The sequence below is a fragment of the Anopheles ziemanni genome (genome assembly GCF_943734765.1).
Source record: "Anopheles ziemanni chromosome X unlocalized genomic scaffold, idAnoZiCoDA_A2_x.2 X_unloc_38, whole genome shotgun sequence".
NCBI lineage: Eukaryota > Metazoa > Arthropoda > Insecta > Diptera > Culicidae > Anopheles > Anopheles ziemanni.
Genome location: NW_026689805.1, coordinates 212,501 through 235,000, shown reverse-complemented (window position 1 = coordinate 235,000; position 22,500 = coordinate 212,501). Strand labels below are relative to the sequence as shown.

The 22,500-nt window shown below is 46.4% G+C and overlaps 2 non-coding genes across 2 annotated transcripts in view; both read right to left on the bottom strand.

Annotated features, from left to right (window-relative positions):
- The window catches only part of LOC131292179 (large subunit ribosomal RNA), a 4,091-nt gene extending 3,937 nt beyond the window's left edge, over positions 1 to 154 (bottom strand). Inside the window, exon 1 of the ribosomal RNA XR_009189869.1 lies at positions 1 to 154. This exon is cut by the window's left edge and continues 3,937 nt beyond it. This is a non-coding gene — a ribosomal RNA (large subunit ribosomal RNA).
- Positions 155 to 641: 487 nt separating this feature from the next.
- Positions 642 to 796, bottom strand: LOC131292184 (5.8S ribosomal RNA). The gene has a single exon (XR_009189874.1). It is a non-coding gene; the product is annotated as a 5.8S ribosomal RNA (ribosomal RNA).
- Between the last annotated feature and the right edge of the window lie 21,704 nt (positions 797 to 22,500).

The following is a 22,500-nucleotide window of genomic DNA, read 5'->3' as shown; positions in this document are numbered from 1 at the left end:
TACACGGAATCGGATAGACGGACTGGCCGCCACCCCTACGTGCTGAGCTTCTCCCGTTTCGCTCGCAGCTACTCAGGGAATCCCGGTTGGTTTCTTTTCCTCCCCTTATTAATATGCTTAAATTCAGGGGGTTGTCACACATGAACTGAGGCTTATGTACCTTGCGGTTGTTATCGTCACATCTGGCTTGCGACTACTTTGTTTCAATGTCCAATATGTACCGTTGGACTCGGTTAACGGGCTGTTAGCCCGCGTGTGGTTTAACTCACTGATACCTTCCATTGCCCATACGCTAGTTTGTTTGTGTTCCTTTGGTCAACTTCCATACTTGAATCATTTGTGCTACCGCTGCTGCTTCGACGCTACTTTGACATCTTCGCTTCTATTTAAATAAATAAATAAGCTGAAGCTAGACATCAGTAAACACCACCACAGACACCACAAGCACGCCTTCTCCTCGTACTTCCGCCTCACGCGGGAACACGGACGCTCTAAATACTTCGAATTCCAATGCCAGTATATTGTAAACCACGGGTTCTTTAATGCTAGCGGGTCGTCGCGACCCTAGTTAACATCATGGTGCACGTCTCGTGACGGGTGTCACGGCGTAGTTAAATGTATGCGATACATTTCTCAAATATAAGCGCTCAGTCATCTGTACATCATGGTAGGTTCCCACGACGTGCAATATGCGTTCAACTTATCAATGTTCATGTGTCCTGCAGTTCACATTATGACGCGCAGTTAGCTGCGGTCTTCATCGATCCATGAGCCGAGTGATCCACTGCCGAGGGTGACTAACTTGCGTAAGCCGCCGCTGTGCGCGTATACCCGTTCCCCGTAGGGAGGAGCAAGCCGCCGCTTAGAGACGAAGCATAAAGTGTCCTCATTCCACATAGGGCAAGCTGGATGAATCCATTTTACCCAGGACGGCCGAAGCGGCGTGGACCAGGGGAGAACTGAACCTTATACTTCACACCACAGTAAGTCTACGTGTCCTCTTCCACATAGGGCAAGCTAGAACTAACTATCTTACCCAGGACTGCCGAAGCAGCGTGGACCAGGGGAGGAACACACTTTTCATGGAAACGTAAGGCATCCATGACTGCCATAACGTAAGCCGCCGCTGTGCGCGTATACCCGTTCCCCGTAGGGAGGAGCAAGCCGCCGCTTAGAGACGAAGCATAAAGTGTCCTCATTCCACATAGGGCAAGCTGGATGAATCCATTTTACCCAGGACGGCCGAAGCGGCGTGGACCAGGGGAGAACTGAACTTTATACTTCACACCACAGTAAGTCTACGTGTCCTCTTCCACATAGGGCAAGCTAGAACTAACTATCTTACCCAGGACTGCCGAAGCAGCGTGGACCAGGGGAGGAACACACTTTTCATAGAAACGTAAGGCATCCATGACTGCCATAGTGCGTAAGCCGCCGCTGTGCGCGTAAACCCGTTCCCCGTAGGGAGGAGTCAAGCCGCCGCTTAGAGACGAAGTATTAAGTGTCCTCTTCCACATAGGGCAAGCTAGAATGAACTATCTTACCCAGGACCGCCGAAGCAGCGTGGACCAGGGGAGAACTGAACTTTATACTTCACACCACAGTATTGAGTAATGTGCCCTCTTCCACATAGGGCAAGCTGGAATGTTCCATTTTACCCAGGACGGCCGAAGCGGCGTGGACCAGTGGAGGACTACACAATCATGAGGTTTGATATCGACTTGTGTGTTTCAATAGGGTACCGATGGTATGTTTTGAACCGATTTGATTTAGCCATTCTGAAGTCATCACTTGGTTGAAGCGCTGAACTAGGGAGGCATCGTTTACATTACTTGTATATATATTGGGTTTCGCATGCTCTACTAGGTTAATGTCATAGGGTTGGCTATCGAGCATGCCCAAGTGATGACTTGATTGTGTGCTTGCTTGAATTCTTCACATTTCATACCATCGGTTAGTTGTCGAATCATTCCTCGATCATAACCTTCGTTCTTGGTTCATGTATGCTCTCTTCCACATAGGGCAAGCTAGAATTAACTATCTTACCCAGGACCGCCGAAGCAGCGTGGACCAGGGGAGAACTATACTTTGTCTTGTATGCCCTCTTCCACATAGGGCAAGCTAGAATTAACTATCTTACTAAGGACCGCCGAAGCAGCGTGGACCAGTGGAGGACTATACTTTGTTCATAACACCACAGTATTGAGTAATGTGCCCTCTTCCACATAGGGCAAGCTAGAATGAACTATCTTACCCAGGACCGCCGAAGCGGCGTGGACCAGTGGAGGACTACACAATTAAGAGGTTTGATATCGACTTGTGTGTTTCAATTGGATACCGATGGTATGTTTTGAACCGATTTGATTTAGCCATTCTGAAGTCATCACTTGGTTGAAGCGCTGAACTAGGGCGGGGCATCGTTTACATTACTTGTATATATATTGGTTTTTGCATGCTCTACTAGGTTAATGTCATAGGGTTGGCTATCGAGCATGCCCAAGTGATGACTTGATTGTGTGCTTGCTTGAATTCTTCACACTTCATACCATCGGTTAGTTGTCGAATCATTCCTCGATCATAACCTTCGTTCTTGGTTCATGTATGCTCTCTTCCACATAGGGCAAGCTAGAATTAACTATCTTACCCAGGACCGCCGGAGCAGCGTGGACCAGGGGAGAACTATACTTTGTCTTGTATGCCCTCTTCCACATAGGGCAAGCTAGAACTAACTATCTTACCCAGGACTGCAAAGCAGCGTGGACCAGTGGAGGACTATACTTTGTTCATTACACCACAGTATTAAGTATGGTGTCCTCTTCCACATAGGGCAAGCTAGAACTAACTATCTTACCCAGGACCGCCGAAGCAGTGTGGACCAGGGGAGGACTATACTTTATACTTCACACACTAGCCATACTGAAGTCATCACTTGGTTGAAGCGCTGAACTACGGCGGGGTAATCGTTTACAGGTTAATATCATATAGCTGCATGCTCATTAGTAGATAATGGAATATTGTATGGCAATATGAGCATGCCCAAGTGATGACTTTGTTTCAAGCTCAACAGGTAGGGTATTGAGTCCTCTTCCACATAGGGCAAGCTAGAATGAACTATCTTACCCAGGACCGCCGGAGCAGCGTGGACCAGTGGAGGACTATACCTTGTCCATTACACCACAGTATTAAGTATTGTGTCCTCTTCCACATAGGGCAAGCTAGAATTAACTATCTTACCCAGGACTGCAAAGCAGCGTGGACCAGATGAGGACTATACTTTATACTTCACACACTAGCCATACTGAAGTCATCACTTGGTTGGGGTGAACTACGGCGGTATCTATCGTTTTGGTTCGGTCTATATAGGGTCGCTTGCATGCTCATTCGAATATAATGTAAATTGTGTATGGCAATATGAGCATGCCCAAGTGATGACTTTGTTTCAAGCTCAACAGGTAGGGTATTGAGTCCTCTTCCACATAGGGCAAGCTAGAATGAACTATCTTACCCAGGACCGCCGGAGCAGCGTGGACCAGTGGAGGACTCTATACTTTATACTTCACACCACAGTATTGAGTACGACTTGCATAAAGCCCCTAATGAGAACCACGCGGGCTCTCTCAATGTAGAACCACGAGGGCTCTAGTACCGATTCTCTCGGTACGGCTTGGTCCGTGTTCCTTTATGCTTGTACTCTTAGAAAGTCTCAACCCGGAGGTCTTGACTTTGATTGTCATAGTTGGACTACGACGGGGTATCCGACTCATCGAATACCCCAGAAGCACACCATCTTTCGGGTAGGCGGTACGCGTACCTCCGGACGCGGAAGTCTCAACCCGGAGGTCTTGACTTTGTATTGTCATAGTTGGACTACGACGGGGTATCCGACTCATCGAATACCCCAGAAGCACACCATCTTTCGGGTAGGCGGTACGCGTACCTCCGGACGCGGAAAGTCTCAACCCGGAGGTCTTGACTTTGGTTGTCATAGTTGGACTATGACGGGGCATCCGACCATTGCTGATCGAACACCCCTGTTACACCATCTTTCGGATAGGCGGTGCGCGCACCTCCGACGCGGAAAGTCTCAACCCGGAGGTCTTGACTTTGTATTGTTGGATAGTCCTCTTCCACTATAGGGCAAGCTGGAAATATTCCATTTTACCCAGGACTGCCGAGGCAGCGTGGACCAGGGGAGAACTTCACGGAATCTTCAGGCATCCATGATTGCCATAGTGCGTAAGCCGCCGCTGTGCGCGTCAACTCGTTCCCCGTGAGGAGGAGTCTAGCCGCCGCTAAAAGACGAAGCATTAAGTGTCCTCATTCCACTATAGGGCAAGCTAGAATTAACTATCTTACCCAGGACCGCCGAAGCAGCGTGGACCAGGCGAGGACTATACTTTATACTTTACACCACAGTATTGAGTACGACTTGCATAAAGCCCCTAATGAGAACCACGAGGGCTCTCTCAATGTAGAACCACGAGGGCTCTAGTACCGATTCTCTCGGTACGGCTTGGTCCGTGTTCCTTTATGCTTGTACTCGCGGAAAGTCTCAACCCGGAGGTCTTGACTTTGATTGTCATAGTTGGACTACGACGGGGCATCCGACCATTGCTGACCGAACACCCCTGATTCATCATCTTTCGGATAGGAGGTGCGCCCACCTCCGACGCGGAAGTCTCAACCCGGAGGTTCGGACTTAGAGTTTTTCCCATTTAAAAGTTTTTCTCTTAGCCATACTGAAGTCATCACTTGGTGAACGATTGAACTAGGGCGGGTTAATCGTTTATAGGTATCATGTGGTTTGCATGCTCTCTTAGGTTAAGGTCATGTGGTTGGCTATCGAGCATGCCCAAGTGATGACTTTGTTTCACGCTTGCTTGATTTCTTCATGATTCCCTGTTATATAGTGTAATCATTCGAGAACAGGGAATCTTTGGTTTTGCTCAACAGGTATTGGATGTCAACTTGGTATCTAGATCGCATTAAGTCTCAACCCTTAGGTTCGGACTTCTGTTTATTTGGCCAATGTATGTATAAGGCAACTTGTGCCTAAGTCTCAACCCGCAGGTTCGGACTTGTGTATTTGTTCGAAGTTATATATAAGGCAACTTGTGCCTAAGTCTCAACCCGCAGGTTCGGACTTGTGTATTTGTTCGAAGTTATATATAAGGCAACTTGTGCCTAAGTCTCAACCCGCAGGTTCGGACTTCATAGTGTTTCGTCAATGTTCATATGGCAACTTGTGCCGAAGTCTCAACCCGCAGGTTCGGACTTCTAACGTGTTTCGTCAACTATCATATGGCAACTTGTGCCTAAGTCTCAACCCGCAGGTTCGGACTTGTGTATTTGTTCGAAGTTTTATATAAGGCAACTTGTGCCTAAGTCTCAACCCGCAGGTTCGGACTTCTATAGTGTTTCGTCAATTATCATATGGCAACTTGTGCCGAAGTCTCAACCCGCAGGTTCGGACTTCTATAGTGTTTCGTCAATTATCATATGGCAACTTGTGCCGAAGTCTCAACCCGCAGGTTCGGACTTCTATAGTGTTTCGTCAATTATCATAAGGCAACTTGTGCCGAAGTCTCAACCCGCAGGTTCGGACTTCTGGAAGGATCACTTGGCCACTAATGATCCTTCCGCAGGTTCACCTACGGAAACCTTGTTACGACTTTTACTTCCTCTAAATCATCAAGTTCGGTCAACTTCGATAAAGCAGACGCGGTTCACGAGGATCCAGCGAACGATCATCTCCAAAGACCTCACTAAATAATCCATCGGTAGTAGCGACGGGCGGTGTGTACAAAGGGCAGGGACGTATTCAACGCTGGCTGATGACCAGCACTTACTAGAAGTTCCGAGTTCATATGGACCATTGCAATCCATAATCCCTACTAAGTGAGTATTTGAGTGATTTCCCGTTCCTCTCGGAATAGGAGACACGCTGCTACCCACATTGTAGCACGCGTGTAGCCCAGAACATCTAAGGGCATCACGGACCTGTTATCGCTCGATCTCATTTTGCTAAACACAAATTGTCCTGCTAAGCAGCGTACCGTAAGTGCACTTGCGCACACGAACAGCGAAGGTGTCAGGTCATACTCCACCGAAAGGTCCTAACCCGTTCCAATCGGCATCGACGCATTAACGCTGACTGCGTTCTAGTTAGCATATGTGAGTCACGTTCGTTATCGGAATTAACCAGACAAATCAATCCACGAACTAAGAACGGCCATGCACCACTACCCTTAAATTTGAGAAAGAGCTATTAATCTGTCTCACCTCCATAAGTTCGGACCTGGTAAGTTTTCCCGTGTTGAGTCAAATTGAACCGCAAGCTCCATTTCATTGTGGTGCCCTTCCGTCAATTCCTTTAAGTTTCAACTTTGCAACCATACTTCCCCCGGAACCTGACTTTGGTTTCCCGGAAGCTACTGAGAGCACCTGGTTGTAGCGTCTCCCAATTGCTAGTTGGCATCGTTTACGGTTAGAACTAGGGCGGTATCTAATCGCCTTCGATCCTCTAACTTTCGTTCTTGATTAAAGAAAGCATCCTTGACAAATGCCTTCGCTTTAGTTAGTCTTACGACGGTCTACGAATTTCACCTCTCGCGCCGTAATACTAGTGTCCCCAACTACTTCTGTTAATCATTACCTCCGGTCTGAGTACAAACCAATGAAAGATTAGACCAAGGTCGTATTCCATTATTCCATGCAAGATTATTCTAGGGCGTTTGGGCACCCTGCTTTAAGCACTCTAATTTGTTCAAGGTAAACGTGAGCGGTCGAGCTCTATGTTACACTTGCACCCGTTGAAGGGCACACCATGACACAGACTTGGTGCCCTACCACACCATTGAGTCGCAACCAGATTCCGACTTGGCCCACCGACCACGGGTTGACCGGGTCGGCGGAGCCGGACTGTGTTGGACAAGTATCAACTTCGAACGTTTTAACCGCAACAATTTTAATATACGCTAGTGGAGCTGGAATTACCGCGGCTGCTGGCACCAGACTTGCCCTCCACTTGATCCTCGTAGAAGGATTTATGCTCTACTCATTCCAATTATGAAACATCATTAAAGAGTTTCATATTGTTATTTCTCGTCACTACCTCCCCGTCCCGGGATTGGGTAATTTACGCGCCTGCTGCCTTCCTTGGATGTGGTAGCCATTTCTCAGGCTCCCTCTCCGGAATCGAACCCTGATTCCCCGTTACCCGTTGCAACCATGGTAGTCCTCTATACTACCATCCATAGTTGATAGGGCAGATATTTGCGAGATCTGTCGTCGGTGCGAGACCATACGATCAGCATCATTATCCAGACTTCAACTCAATGACACGGAGAACCCGCGATTGGTTTGACTAATAAGTGCACCAGTTCCCGCGAGGGTCCTGGCATGTTGCATGTATTAGCTCTAGATTTTCCACAGTTATCCAAGTAACTAGGTTGATGATCTCGTAAATTATAGCTGTTATACTGAGCCTTATGCGGTTTCACATTAAATCTGTTTGTACTTAGACATGCATGGCTTAACCTTTGAGACGAGCGTATATTACTGGTAGGATCAACCAGAATTCCGACTTTGCGTTCGAATGTTCATTGTCCCATTGCACCCGGAGGAGCAAACACCACGTTCTATATGTTGTCAAGTCCGGTAGCACACGGGAGGCGAGCCCCCGTGCGAACCTCATTGCCCTCGTATCACACACACCCGATGCACCGGACAGGCACTTGAGCGGCATTCGACTCCGCTAAGCGCACGTGCGCCCGATTGTGCATGCGCTGACGGGGCCTTCATACCCCTACCACAGCGACCTTATGCCAAACTTCCATGAATACTTAGGTGAGCTGACAAGGGCCTTCATTTCCCTACCATCAACTAAAGGACACGCTAGGCGCGTCCGATCATTGCAACTGCGGGGCTTTCATACCCCAATCACCACAGTACGCAATTCACCAGAGTTTAATCACAACCCCCCCGGACATGGCACACTATTAACTTGCAACAAAACTTAGTGTGTGCCGGGCACATCGGTTCCACAAAATCATTCCCGATGTACCCCAATTGGGGTTGTGAACGCATCCATGGTCCTCTGACACACCCAACCAAGCGTGGATACTACATACCTCAAACACCCAGTACACTAACAGACAAATCAATATATGGTTGCTTTCCCCCAGACATTTGCCAATCACTTGGCACCCGGACGGGAACTCGCTCCTGATTGCGCCAATGCCACCCATTTGCCAAGAGCGAGTTCTGTATGTAGATTTCATTTGGAAAGACAACCGTGTACTGGATATTCTATCCGACGATTACAGATGACGAGTACGAGACTCGACTACACTCACGGATAATACATTTTGGGTCGAGATTGCTTTCGGGGTTCACGATTGGTCTTGCGCTTGTAAACGTATAACTTTGACTTGTGGTAACCTCGGTATGTTAGTCGATCACGTGGTTGTGAACTGGGTAGGGTGAGCAATCTGTTCACTTGCACTCTGGGTAGGAATAAGGTGAGCGCTATAGGTTAAAGATCATGGTATGGTTCCATCGTGATGACTTTCGCTAGATAGTAGTATGTTTGGATAGTTATAACGTTTTTGGCCATTTGTTCATAGTGTTCGGTTCATTGAGGAATTCGATTGGTCTTTGCTTCACACACGTGGTCGATCACTTGGATGTGAACTAGGGTGAGATTAAGGTGTTCACTAGTGCTCTTCGGTTTTGGATCAGTACTGAGCACTTGATTGGTTTCGCATAATATGTATCCATAGTGATGACTCTTTCCAGCTTAAGATTTCGTTACCGGTTTCGAATCCTTCCCACGTTCGCTTTTACTTGGTTAGGTTTTCGAGTGTAGATTTGAAAGCAATCTCATGTATGTATCCCATCTGATATAAGCCACTGACAGTTCATGTCACCTCGTTCAACTCTCGCTGGGTCACAGAAGTATGTTACTGCGCCCATTATCCCTACTCGGATAGGTTCGGTTCGTTCGTTTTATACTACGGTGAGTAAACTCAATTTGTGCATCGCATAGCCATGGAAAGCAAGCTTTCGCGGGCCTCTTCGACTGTTTTGATACGAGCTGTGCCCGTGATGCTTGTCATCCCAGGATACTAGACCCCTTTGGACGACCGCATGACCATCAGAAAGTAAATTCCACGTTCGATTTGGGGTGTGAACCCCGAACATAAAGTCTTTGTGTAGAACCACGAGGGCTCTATAGTACCGATTCTCTCGGTACGCTTGGTCCGTGTTCCTTTATGTTCGTACTCTTGTGTGTTTAATATTCATGTTCGATTTGGGATATTTGCTACTGTCACCGTTTGAGTACTATGGGGCTTGAACCCCTAACATAAAGTCTTTGTGTAGAACCACGAGGGCTCTATAGTACCGACTCTCTCGGTACGCTTGGTCCGTGTTCCTTTATGTTCGTACTCTTGTGTGTATAATATTCATGTTCGGTTTGGGATATTTGCTACTTTCACCAGGGTCCCGTTCTTCATACAAGTCTGCCTTGCTAATGTGGTAACTTTTTAGTGTAGTTCTGACATTCCAATTTTGGGACTTAGCCGATTTTTCATATATTTCCATATGACCCATAGGGTCCCTTTCTTCATACAAGCTTGCCTAGGGCGATCGGTCAAAACTCGTCTTACTATTCGATTGGTCTTCGCACTTTCACCCTAGGCAGTTCGCCTAGGTCTGTCTTCTTGAGGAGGCCAAAACCCGAAATAAGGAGGTCCGGCCGACCCAGAAACCTCCCCTGTCTGAACTACACTAACCCGATTTTTCAGGGTCCTCAGCGCCATACAACTTTGCCTAGGTCACTTATACTCTTGACTTAGGCCATCTGACTTGGTCCGTGTTTCTTCCTAGGGTTCACCTAGGTACTTTGCCTTGCTTGATGTGGTAACTTTTTAGTGTAGTTCAGACATCCCAATTTTGGGACTTAGCCGATTTTTCATGTATTTCCATATGACCCATAGGGTCCCTTTCTTCATACAAGCTTGCCTAGGGCGATCGGTCAAAACTTGTCTTACTATTCGATTGGTCTTCGCACTTTCACCCTAGGCAGTTTGCCTAGGTGTAGCTTCTTGAGGAGGTCAAAACCCAAAATAAGGAGGTTCAGCCGACCCAAAAACCTACCCTGTCTAAACTACACTAACCAGATTTTTCAGGGTCCTCAGCGCCATACAACTTTGCCTAGGTCACTTGTACTCTTGACTTAGGCCATCTGACTTGGTCCGTGTTTCTTCCTAAGGTTCACCTAGGTACTTTGCCTTGCTTCATGTGGTAACTTTTTAGTGTAGTTCAGACATCCCAATTTTGGGACTTAGCCGATTTTTCATGTATTTCCATATGACCCATAGGGTCCCTTTCTTCATACAAGCTTGCCTAGGGCGATCGGTCAAAACTTGTCTTACTATTCGATTGGTCTTCGCACTTTCACCCTAGGCAGTTTGCCTAGGTGTAGCTTCTTGAGGAGGTCAAAACCCAAAATAAGGAGGTTCAGCCGACCCAAAAACCTACCCTGTCTAAACTACACTAACCAGATTTTTCAGGGTCCTCAGCGCCATACAACTTTGCCTAGGTCACTTGTACTCTTGACTTAGGCCATCTGACTTGGTCCGTGTTTCTTCCTAGGGTTCACCTAGGTACTTTGCCTTGCTTCATGTGGTAACTTTTTAGTGTAGTTCTGACATCCCAATTTTGGGACTTAGCCGATTTTTCATGTATTTCCATATGACCCGTAGGGTCCCTTTCTTCATACAAGCTTGCCTAGGGCGATCGGTCAAAACTTGTCTTACTATTCGATTGGTCTTCACACTTGCACCCTAGGCAGTTTGCCTAGGTGTAGCTTCTTGAGGAGGTCAAAACCCGAAATAAGGAGGTCCGGCCGACCCAAAAACCTACCCTGTCTGAACTACACTAACCAGATTTTTCAGGGTCCTCACCGTCATACAACTTTCCCTAGGTCACTTGAACTCTTGACTTAGGCCATCTGACTTGGTCCGTGTTTCTTCCTAGGGTTCACCTAGGTAGTTTGCCTTGCTTGGTGTGGTAACATTTGAGTGTAGTTCTGACATCCCCATTTTGGGACTTAGCCGATTTTTCGTAAAATACCATATGACCCATCAGGGTCCTTTGCTTCATATAAGTTTGCCTTGCTTGGTGTGGTAACTTGTTAGTGTAGTTCTGACATCATCATTTTGGGACTTAGCCGATTTTTCGTAAAATACCATATGACCCATCAGGGTCCTTTGCTTCATATAAGTTTGCCTTGCTTGGTGTGGTAACATTTGAGTGTAGTTCTGACATCCCCATTTTGGGACTTAGCCGATTTTTCGTAAAATACCATATGACCCATCAGGGTCCTTGCCTTCATATAAGTTTGCCTTGCTTGGTGTGGTAACACATGAGTGTAGTTCTGACATCCCCATTTTGGGACTTAGCCGATTTTTCGTAAAATACCATATGACCCATCAGGGTCCTTTCCTTCATATAAGTTTGCCTTGCTTGATGTGGTAACATTTGAGTGTAGTTCAGACATCCCCATTTTGGGACTTAGCCGATTTTTCGATCCATACCATATGACCCATCAGGGTCCTTGCCTTCATATAAGTTTGCCTTGCTTGGTGTGGTAACATTTTAGTGTAGTTCTGACATCACCATTTTGGGACTTAGCCGATTTTTCGATCAATACCATATGACCCATCAGGGTCCTTTGCTTCATATAAGTTTGCCTTGCTTGGTGTGGTAACATTTGAGTGTAGTTCTGACATCATCATTTTGGGACTTAGCCGATTTTTCGTAAAATACCATATGACCCATCAGGGTCCTTGCCTTCATATAAGTTTGCCTTGCTTGGTGTGGTAACACATGAGTGTAGTTCAGACATCCCCATTTTGGGACTTAGCCGATTTTTCGATCCATACCATATGACCCATCAGGGTCCTTGCCTTCATATAAGTTTGCCTTGCTTGGTGTGGTAACATTTTAGTGTAGTTCTGACATCACCATTTTGGGACTTAGCCGATTTTTCGATCAATACCATATGACCCATCAGGGTCCTTTGCTTCATATAAGTTTGCCTTGCTTGGTGTGGTAACATTTGAGTGTAGTTCTGACATCATCATTTTGGGACTTAGCCGATTTTTCGTAAAATACCATATGACCCATCAGGGTCCTTGCCTTCATATAAGTTTGCCTTGCTTGGTGTGGTAACACATGAGTGTAGTTCTGACATCCCCATTTTGGGACTTAGCCGATTTTTCGTAAAATACCATATGACCCATCAGGGTCCTTTCCTTCATATAAGTTTGCCTTGCTTGATGTGGTAACATTTGAGTGTAGTTCAGACATCCCCATTTTGGGACTTAGCCGATTTTTCGATCCATACCATATGACCCATCAGGGTCCTTGCCTTCATATAAGTTTGCCTTGCTTGGTGTGGTAACATTTTAGTGTAGTTCTGACATCCCCATTTTGGGACTTAGCCGATTTTTCGTAAAATACCATATGACCCATCAGGGTCCTTTGCTTCATATAAGTTTGCCTTGCTTGGTGTGGTAACATTTGAGTGTAGTTCTGACATCCCCATTTTGGGACTTAGCCGATTTTTCGTAAAATACCATATGACCCATCAGGGTCCTTTCCTTCATATAAGTTTGCCTTGCTTGGTGTGGTAACATTTGAGTGTAGTTCTGACATCCCCATTTTGGGACTTAGCCGATTTTTCGTAAAATACCATATGACCCATCAGGGTCCTTTCCTTCATATAAGTTTGCCTTGCTTGGTGTGGTAACATTTGAGTGTAGTTCTGACATCCCCATTTTGGGACTTAGCCGATTTTTCGTAAAATACCATATGACCCATCAGGGTCCTTTGCTTCATATAAGTTTGCCTTGCTTGGTGTGGTAACATTTGAGTGTAGTTCTGACATCCCCATTTTGGGACTTAGCCGATTTTTCGATCCATACCATATGACCCATCAGGGTCCTTTGCTTCATATAAGTTTGCCTTGCTTGGTGTGGTAACATTTGAGTGTAGTTCTGACATCCCCATTTTGGGACTTAGCCGATTTTTCGATCCATCCTATATGACCCATCAGGGTCCTTTTTCTTCATATAAGTTTCCCAAGACTTAGTGCTTTTTACCTTTGGACACCAATATCACCCTTACGGGTTTCTTTGATCTTCTCACTTTGTATTGACCAAATGTAGGTCTTGCCATGCCAAACATATAATTGTTCTACACCAAGTCTCTATCTCGTACCGCCAGCTCGGTACATTCGATTAACCTGCCCTTAAGGCACCCGGGACTTAGCCATTTTTTCACATTTTTCATGATTTTGAGGCAACTTTTCTCGACTTTGTCACCTTATATCACCAAGATCCTTTCCCTTTAGCGCTTCACTCTGTTCGTATGATATTTAGCGCTGACTATCACCTTTCTATCGCTGAGCTCAACTTCTTATTCGGTGCCATAGAGCCAGAGATATTCCGCGTATGCTGTTATAAGGGAAGTTTGTCACTTTTCCAAAGGCCCACTTTGGGACGCCCATATCTCACCTTCAGGTATCTTCGATCTTCTTGTCGTCTATGGACGAAACTTAGGTCTTGTCTTGGCCAACTTATAAATGTTCTACGGCCAAGCCGTATCTCTTACCGCCAGCCCGGTATTTTTGGACTTAGTCGGATTTTCGCCTCTCGTGGTAACAATTTCTGACTTTGACTCACAATAACACCTGAACGGTCACATGCTAGCGCTTTGCTTGGCAAGAATTATAGTTAGCGCTTCCTTTTCTCTTTCCATCGATACCTTGTTCGTTCCATTCCATGCCATACAGCCGAAGTTATGATGTTTCCCGTTTTCCATATCATGTGGAGCTTATGCTCTGGGAAAACCATCTAACACCTGTACCACCCTTTTGGGTACCACCGATCTCGAGACTATGTTCGGGCCAAATATAGGTTATAACATGCCCAACTTATAATTGTTCTACACCAAGTCTCTATCTCTTACCGCCTGCTCGGTATTTTACTCGTAAGTCCAAATTTCACAACTTGTACTTTTTGGCCCAATGTACTCGAGTTTCAATTTTGGTAACATTTTTCGACTTTGACGCTTAATAACTTCCAAATCATGCTAGTTAGCGCTTTGCTTTCATCTAGTCGTATCTAGCGCTGGGTGTTACCTTTCCAAAACATATCCTAGCTTTACAATCCATGCCATACAGCCGGAGCTACATGGTGCACAAGTCAAATCCATTTTAGCCATGTTTCATTTTTGCCAATTTTTGACCACTCGTATCACCCTTCCAGAGTGGTCCGATCTTCTCGCTGTCTATGGACGACTTTTAGGTCTCGTAGAGGCAAACTTATAAGTATTCTACGTCAACCCGCTATCTCTTACCGCCTGCTCGGTATTCTTGGTCTTGTGTGATTTTTGGCCATTTTGGTATTATTTTTCCACTTTGTCGCTTAATAACTCAGTTTTGCTCAACACTTAGCGCTTCGGTTGTTTGGGATTATAGTTAGCGCTCGGTTCGACCTTTCCAACACTGATCTAAGCTTGTCGATCCGTTCCATACAGCCTGAGTTATTCGCGATACCGTGTTTCAATCCATTTCTCAAGTCTCGTTTTGGTCCAACTTTGAACCAGCCATATCACCCTGATGGGTACCTCCGATCTTCTCGCTCTATATTGGCCAAAGTTAGGTCTTGTGGTAACGTACTTATGATTGTTCTACGCCGTGTTCGTAGCTCTTATCGTTCGCCCGCTATTTTCGATCATAAGGTGAATTTTCGCCTCTAAACCACCATTTTTCACCTTTGCCCTCTAATATGACCGACTTGCTCAACACCTAGCGCTTCGCTTGGTAGGACACATAGCTAGCGCTCGTCAAGACCTTTCCAACGCATATCCAAGCTTTCCGATCCGAGCCATACAGCCTGAGCTATAGGCGATACCGTTTTTCCCATTTTCTTGGTCACACGCACTTTAGGGTACCCCTTTTTGCCTTTGACCCTTAATACCTCCTCCGGGTCACTAGTAGGCGCTCAGCTTGGTAGGAAACATAGCTAGAGCAGGCCTTCACCTTTCCAAAACTGCCGAAAGTGTACCGATCCGACATCTAGAACCAAAGTTATGGTCATTCCCATCATGCTCTACTTTCATGGTCAACCTCCACCAAGCACACCTAGGTTGGACCAACTTTCACCAACTCATCTCGAACCCCAAATTTGCTTCGACCTACTAGGTTTCCCTAGTAAAGTGGTCAAAACATCCATTACAACACGACTGGTCTTTCTGGTGGTCGACCTAGGCGACTTTGTTCGACGACCACCACCCCATGGAACTAAAAGACGTCCCTTGATACGGACCACCGATACATTTTCCGGCCTGTCTAAACTACACTCATCGAAATTTTTTTGGGTCCCCACCGTCATACAAGTTTCCCTAGGTCAAGTTTTTCTTCCGGATCGGCCGCGGACCTCACTTTTCATTATCTAGGGAGGCCATAGGGCCCCAAAAGGGGTTTTTTAAAATTTTCGACACTTTCGACTTTGGTCGGATTTTTTCCGATTTTGGTCCGACCTAGGGACTTGGTGGTCCAAGGAGCCTCGGGACCAAACTTTTTTCTCAGGGGTCCCTACCTCCATACAACTTTGCCTAGGTAAATTTTTTGTTCCAAATCGACCGCGGATTTCACTTTTCAATATCTGGGGCTCGTGTAGAGTCCGAATATGAGGTTTTCTCATTTTTCGACATTTTCGACTTTTTTCGACTTTTTTCGGGTTTTTCGACCTAGGGGTCCGCCGAACAAATTTTGGGTCAAAAATTTTTATTGAACTAGTCGAAAGTACGCAAAAAGATAAGACTTTTTGCCGAAGACACCATGCCCCGGAACCGACTCCTTCCCCTTCAAAATTGGGGACAAACGTGATTTTTGAAACTTTTCCTTAGGGAGCCCAAGACTTAGAAAATTTTCAAATTCTCGATTTTTCGATTGCGAGCTAGCGCTTTGCGGTCTTCGGCAATGTTGTAGATCTCGACGAGATAAGACTTTTTGGTCAAGGGACATTTTGCCCTCCGACCCCTCCTTCCCCCCGCAAATCGCCCCCCAAAGTGCAATTTTTGCATTTTCACCTCTTTGCACGCACTGTTCGGCCCAAATGGCCACTTTCTATGGGTCTGAGCGCTTTGCGGTCTTCGGCAAACTTTTAGAGCGTACCAAGCCCTAATTATAATTCTTCTACACCACCTTCGTACCTCTTCATCCCTGGCCGCTATTCGCGTACCAAGGTAATTTTTGTTCATTTTGTCAACATTTTTCATCTTTGACTGCTTATATCGGCCTTGCCATGAACCGATAGCGCTTCGCTGTGTTCTAACGTAAGTTAGTACTGCTCAATACCTTTCCAAATCATGTCTTAGATTGTCATTTGCTTGCATACAGCCGGAGCTATGAGCGATACCGTAAAAAGTACCGAAACTTGGAAAAATCCTTTGATCGCCCATATCCCCCCTTTGGGGGCCAGATATCGAAAAAAATTCTGATTCAAAAAGTTGCGCATTAACGTGTTCTAGTTCTTCCTAGAACATTTCACTTCGCTAGCTGGCCTGCAACTTAGCCGTAATTGGGATTTTAGGGTGTTCTTGGAGGGCCCATTTCCTGCGACTTGGTATCTTTTGGGCCCAATGTTTCTCTAATATCTCCACGAGTTTTCCAGATAGCCTTTTCAAACTTTCAGGGTGCCTAGAACACCTCAAGACCTTTCCAACGCTATGCCGTTTGCCTCGCTCGGACATCTACAGCCAAAGTTATTCGAGGTACACGGTACCTTACCCTGTTTTCTCAGTACTTGGTCGAAAATTTCGATCAGCCATATGACCGACTTGGACAACCCTGAGCGGGTTGGCCCCATATAACTAAACTTTCGTCTCGTGGAGGCAAACTTATAAATATTCCACGTCAACTCGCTATCTCGTACCGCCTTGACGGTATACTTGGTCCAAGGGCCATTTCCAGCGACTTGGTCGCAATTTCGCTCTAAGTTTCGCTAATACCTTCGTCCGTGGACATGGTGATTTTTTGTTCGTATTTTTCCTTGATAGTCCCACTCAAGACTATTCCATACCAGAGCCAAGCGTCCCGCTAAGTGCCATACAGCCTGAGCAGTAATTCATGAAAGGTACCTCTACCAGTTTTTGCCATACTTGGGTACAAACTTTGGATCGCCCATATCTCCACTTTGGAGGCCAGCCAGCACCTTGGCCTCATATACTTTTTTGTTGGTCATAACATGCACTAAATATAATTGTTCTACGCCAACTTGCTATCTCTTCTCCAACTTGCCGTTATTCTTGGTCCAATTCCCATTTCATTCGTTTTTGGACCCATTTTGCTATATGTTTCACTAATAGCTTCGGCCATGGACAAGCTGATTTTCGATTGGTATTTTTCCTTGATAGTCCCACTCAAGACCATTCCAAAACACACCGCAGCTTGTCGCTCGGTGGCAAACTGACCAAGTTATAATTCATGAAAGGTACCTCAACTTGGCACACCACGTGGTCGGCCCAAACCATAAACCAACCAAACGACCGACTTGGAGCACCCTGACCGGGTTGGCCCCATATAATAAAAGTTGCGTCTCTACACGCCCAACTTATGAATATTCTACGCCAAGTCGCTATCTCTTACCGGTAAGCCGGTATTCACCTTCCAAGGGTGATTTTGGTCAAGCGCCATTTCCTGCGACTTGGTCCCCGAATTGGACCATCATCACCTAATATCTCCGTGGTCTTTCAACTCAGCCTCATGAAACTTTCAGGGTAGATAGGTCTCCCCAAGACCTTTCCAACGGTGAGCCGTTTGCCTCGCTCGGCCATCTACAGCCGAAGTTATTAATGGTACTTGGTACCTTACCCTGTTTTTTCCATACTTGTTCGTACTTGGGTACAAACTTTGGATCGCCCATATCTCCACTTTGGAGGCCAGCCAGCACCTTGGCCCCATATACTTTTTTGTTGGTGATACCATGCACCAAATATAATTGTTCTACGCAAGCTTGCTATCTCTTCTCCAACTTGCGGTTATTTTTGACTCAAGTCCCATTTCCATAGTTTTTGGTACCAATTTGCTCTATGTTTCGCTAATAGCTTCGCCCAAGGACTTTGTGATTTTTTGTTCGCATTTTTCCTAAATAGTCCCACTCAAGACTATTCCAAATCACACCTTAGCTTGTCGCTCAGTGCCATACAGTTAGAGTTTTAATTCATGAAAGGTACATCACCTTGGTACACCACGTGGTCGGTCCAAACCATCAACCAACCATATGACCGACTTCGAGTCGAGCTAGCGGCTAGGCTCAATATAATGAAATGCGTGTCTTGATGCGGGCTACTGACGGTCTGAACAATGTAGCTCGCTAGCTCGTCTCTAAACTTGTGTTTTGGTCGAATATTGGGTGTTCATGTACCACTTCGGGTAACATGGACTTTGGTGCAACTTTACCACTTGTGCACTTAATAACTTCCCGGTCATTCAAGTCTTTGCCTTCATACTTTCAGGGTAGTTAGGTCTCGTCGAGACCTTTCCATACATATGCCAAACTCATCGATCGGACATCTATAGCCCGAGTTATTCGCGGTACACCGTACCTTACCCTGTTTTTTCCTCAATTGGGTACAAACCTTGGAACACCCATATCGCCCCTTTAGAGACTAGCTGGCACGTTGGCCTCATATAATGATAAGTGCACCTCAACTAGGGCTACTGACGGTCAGAACATTTCAACTTGCTAGCTCGGGCCCACACTTGTGTTTTTCTCGAATATATGGTTCAAGTGTGCCACTTTGGGCACTTTTGGACATTTTGTCCCCACACAACTTTCTTGCCTTGGTAGATAGGGTCTTGTGATCTTGGGCAAAAAGATGCACCAAGATAAAGTCTAACTTTCGTTCTTGTACCGCAAAGCGCTATCTCAAACACCCGAGGAGATAGAAAGTGATTATGTTCGGTATATCGGTCTTCCATGGCATACTATGGTAAACCCCTGCAGGTATGCAACCGAAGGTGCTTGGTACATGTATTTGGTGCAATATCGGTGCAAAGTAGGTGTTTCCTTGATCGGGCTATAACTTTCTTGGTTGATGTTGGATTGCTTTGCGGTCTTCGGGGGATAGTTAGGGAACATGTTGGCCAACATTTCCTTATTCCTCAGCCTGGCCGTACCTCTTACCGTCTAGGCGGTATACATGCTCTAAGTTGGAACTTGTGTTCCTTTGGGTAACTTCTCTGACTTTGACGCTTAATAACTTTCGTTCATATGCAGTCTAAGCTCTGCAACTCTCAGGAAAGCTAGTACTACTCATTTCCTTTCCATATCAGTCTTTGGCTTGTCGATCCGATGTCTACAGCCTTACTTATTCACGTTCCCTGTGAAGGTAGGTTTTTGCCCATTTTCCAGTTCATGTGGTAACATTCCCAGACTTTGCCGGCTTTCTCTTCATGTGGTAACTTGCTTGCTCATGTGGTAACTTGGAAGTGTATTTCTGACAGACCCAATCTGGGACTTAGTCGATTTTTCTCTGCATATTATATGGATCCATCACTAGGCCATCTTGCTTGCTCATGTGGTAACTTGGAAGTGTATTTCTGACAGACCCAATCTGGGACTTAGCCGATTTTTCTCTTCATATCATATGGATCCATCACTAGGCCATCTTGCTTGCTTGTGTGGTAACTTGATAGTGTATGTCTGACAGACCCAATCTGGGACTTAGCCGATTTTTCTCTTCATATCATATGGATCCATCACTAGGCCATCTTGCTTGCTTGTGTGGTAACTTGGAAGTGTATTTCTGACAGACCCAATCTGGGACTTAGCCGATTTTTCTCTTCATATTATATGGATCCTGGACTTAGCCGATTTTTCTCTTCATATCATATGGATCCATCACTAGGCCATCTTGCTTGCTTGTGTGGTAACTTGGAAGTGTATTTCTGACAGACCCAATCTGGGACTTAGCCGATTTTTCTCTTCATATTATATGGATCCTGGACTTAGCCGATTTTTCTCTTCATATCATATGGATCCATCACTAGGCCATCTTGCTTGCTTGTGTGGTAACTTGGAAGTGTATTTCTGACAGACCCAATCTGGGACTTAGCCGATTTTTCTCTTCATATTATATGGATCCTGGACTTAGCCGATTTTTCTCTTCATATCATATGGATCCATCATTAGGCCATCTTGCTTGCTTGTGTGGTAACTTGATAGTGTATGTCCGACAGACCCAATCTCGGACTTAGCCGATTTTTCTCTTCATATTATATGGTTCCATCACTAGGCCATCTTGCTTGCTTGTGTGGTATCTTGAAAGTGTATGTCTGACAGACCCAATCTCGGACTTAGCCGATTTTTCTCTTCATATAATATGGATCCTGGACTTAGCCTGTTATTAGGTTATTATATATGGATCCTGGACTTAGCCGATTATTAGGTTATTATATATGGATCCTGGACTTAGCCGATTTTTCTCTTCATATAATATGGATCCGGGACTTAGCCGATTATTAGGTTATTATATATGGATCCTGGACTTAGCCGATATTTCTCTTCATATAATATGGATCCGGGACTTAGCCAATTTTTCTCTTCATATAATATGGATCCGGGACTTAGCCGATTTTTCTCGTCATATAATATGGATCCGGGACTTAGCCAATTTTTCTCTTCATGTGGTAACGTATGCCAATCGCTCACAAGTCATGGGATAAGGGTACTTGTGTTCTTCCATCTTCTAAGTCCCGCACGGGGACATCGTGATCGCCCCAAGTCCGGAATAGCGCCAAGTCAAGCCCCACGGTGGCCGTGCAGGACCTATTAGCGGGGGCCCCACTGACAGCACTAATCCGGACTTAGAAATTATATCTTTCTAATCGAACACCACACACGCAACACCACCATACCACCATCTCCTTGCAAGTACCTAAGTACCCGCAACTCCATGGTGAAGGCAATGTCACTCCATCACCAACCTCTTTGCACTGCAAGCACTTGCGTACCCACAACACTCCGAAGAAGGCAACGGCGCGCGATGCTCGACTCCACACACCACACCACACCACACCACCGATGGCCAGCCAGCCAGCCAGCCCAGCTAAGGACTAACCAACCAACCAACCACCAATGGCCTAGGCCAGCCGGATCCCACCTTCAAGTCCAAGCACAGCCAAGTGCAAGTACCGCCAAGTGTTCACCAACCAACCATCACACCAGGTCAGCCGGCCGGTACCCACCTTCAAGTGCCATTACCCTCGGGTGCAAGCTCAATCAAGTGTTAACCAACCAACCCGGCCAAGGCAGCCAACAGGCCGGCACCCTACAGCACCGACCCGCCATCACCACCTCAACCGTTGACCATGCAAGTGGCCTCGGACAACAGGTGACACCCGAAGTACATCCGAAGAACGTATATCAAGTGTTTGCTCACCAAGTCCTCAACCAACCCCAAGTACCCGGAGGTACCCAGAGTGTTGGATCCGCCAACCCGTCCCGGCACTCCAAGTCCTTGCGAACCCAAAGTGTTTGCCCGGTAGGGCCATTGTATCACAACGCTTGCGACCATGCAAGTGGCCTCGAACAAGGTGACAGGGGTATCTTCACCAAGTTCTCAACCAACCCCAAGTACCCGGAGGTACCCAGAGTGTTGGGTCCGCCAACCACTACCAGCACTCCAAGTCCTCGCGAACATAAAGTGTTTGCCCGGTAGGGCCATTAGACCACAACGCTTGCTAACCATGCAAGTGGTCTCGGACAACAGGTGACACCCGAAGTACATCCGGAGAGTGTACAACAAGTGTTTGTTCACCAAGTCCTCAACCAACCCCAAGTACCCGGAGGTACCCAGAGTGTTGGGTCCGCCAACCACTACCAGCACTCTAAGTCCTCGCGAACCCAAAGTGTTTGCCCGGTAGGGCCATTAGACCACAACGCTTGCTAACCATGCAAGTGGTCTCGGACAACAGGCGATACCCGAAGTACATCCGAAGAGTGTATATCAAGTGTTTGTTCACCAAGTCCTCAACCAACCCCAAGTACCCGGAGGTACCCAGAGTGTTGGATCCGCAAACCCGTCCCGGCACTCCAAGTCCTTGCGAACCCAAAGTGTTTGCCCGGTAGGGCCATTGTATCACAACGCTTGCTACCATGCAAGTGGCCTCGGACAACAGGTGACACCCGAAGTACATCCGGAGAGTGTACAACAAGTGTTTGTTCACCAAGTCCTCAACCAACCCCAAGTACCCGGAGGTACCCAGAGTGTTGGATCCGCCAACCCGTCCCGGCACTCCAAGTCCTTGCGAACCCAAAGTGTTTGCCCGGTAGGGCCATTGTATCACAACGCTTGCGACCATGCAAGTGGCCTCGGACAACAGGTGACACCCGAAGTACATCCGAAGAGTGTTCATCA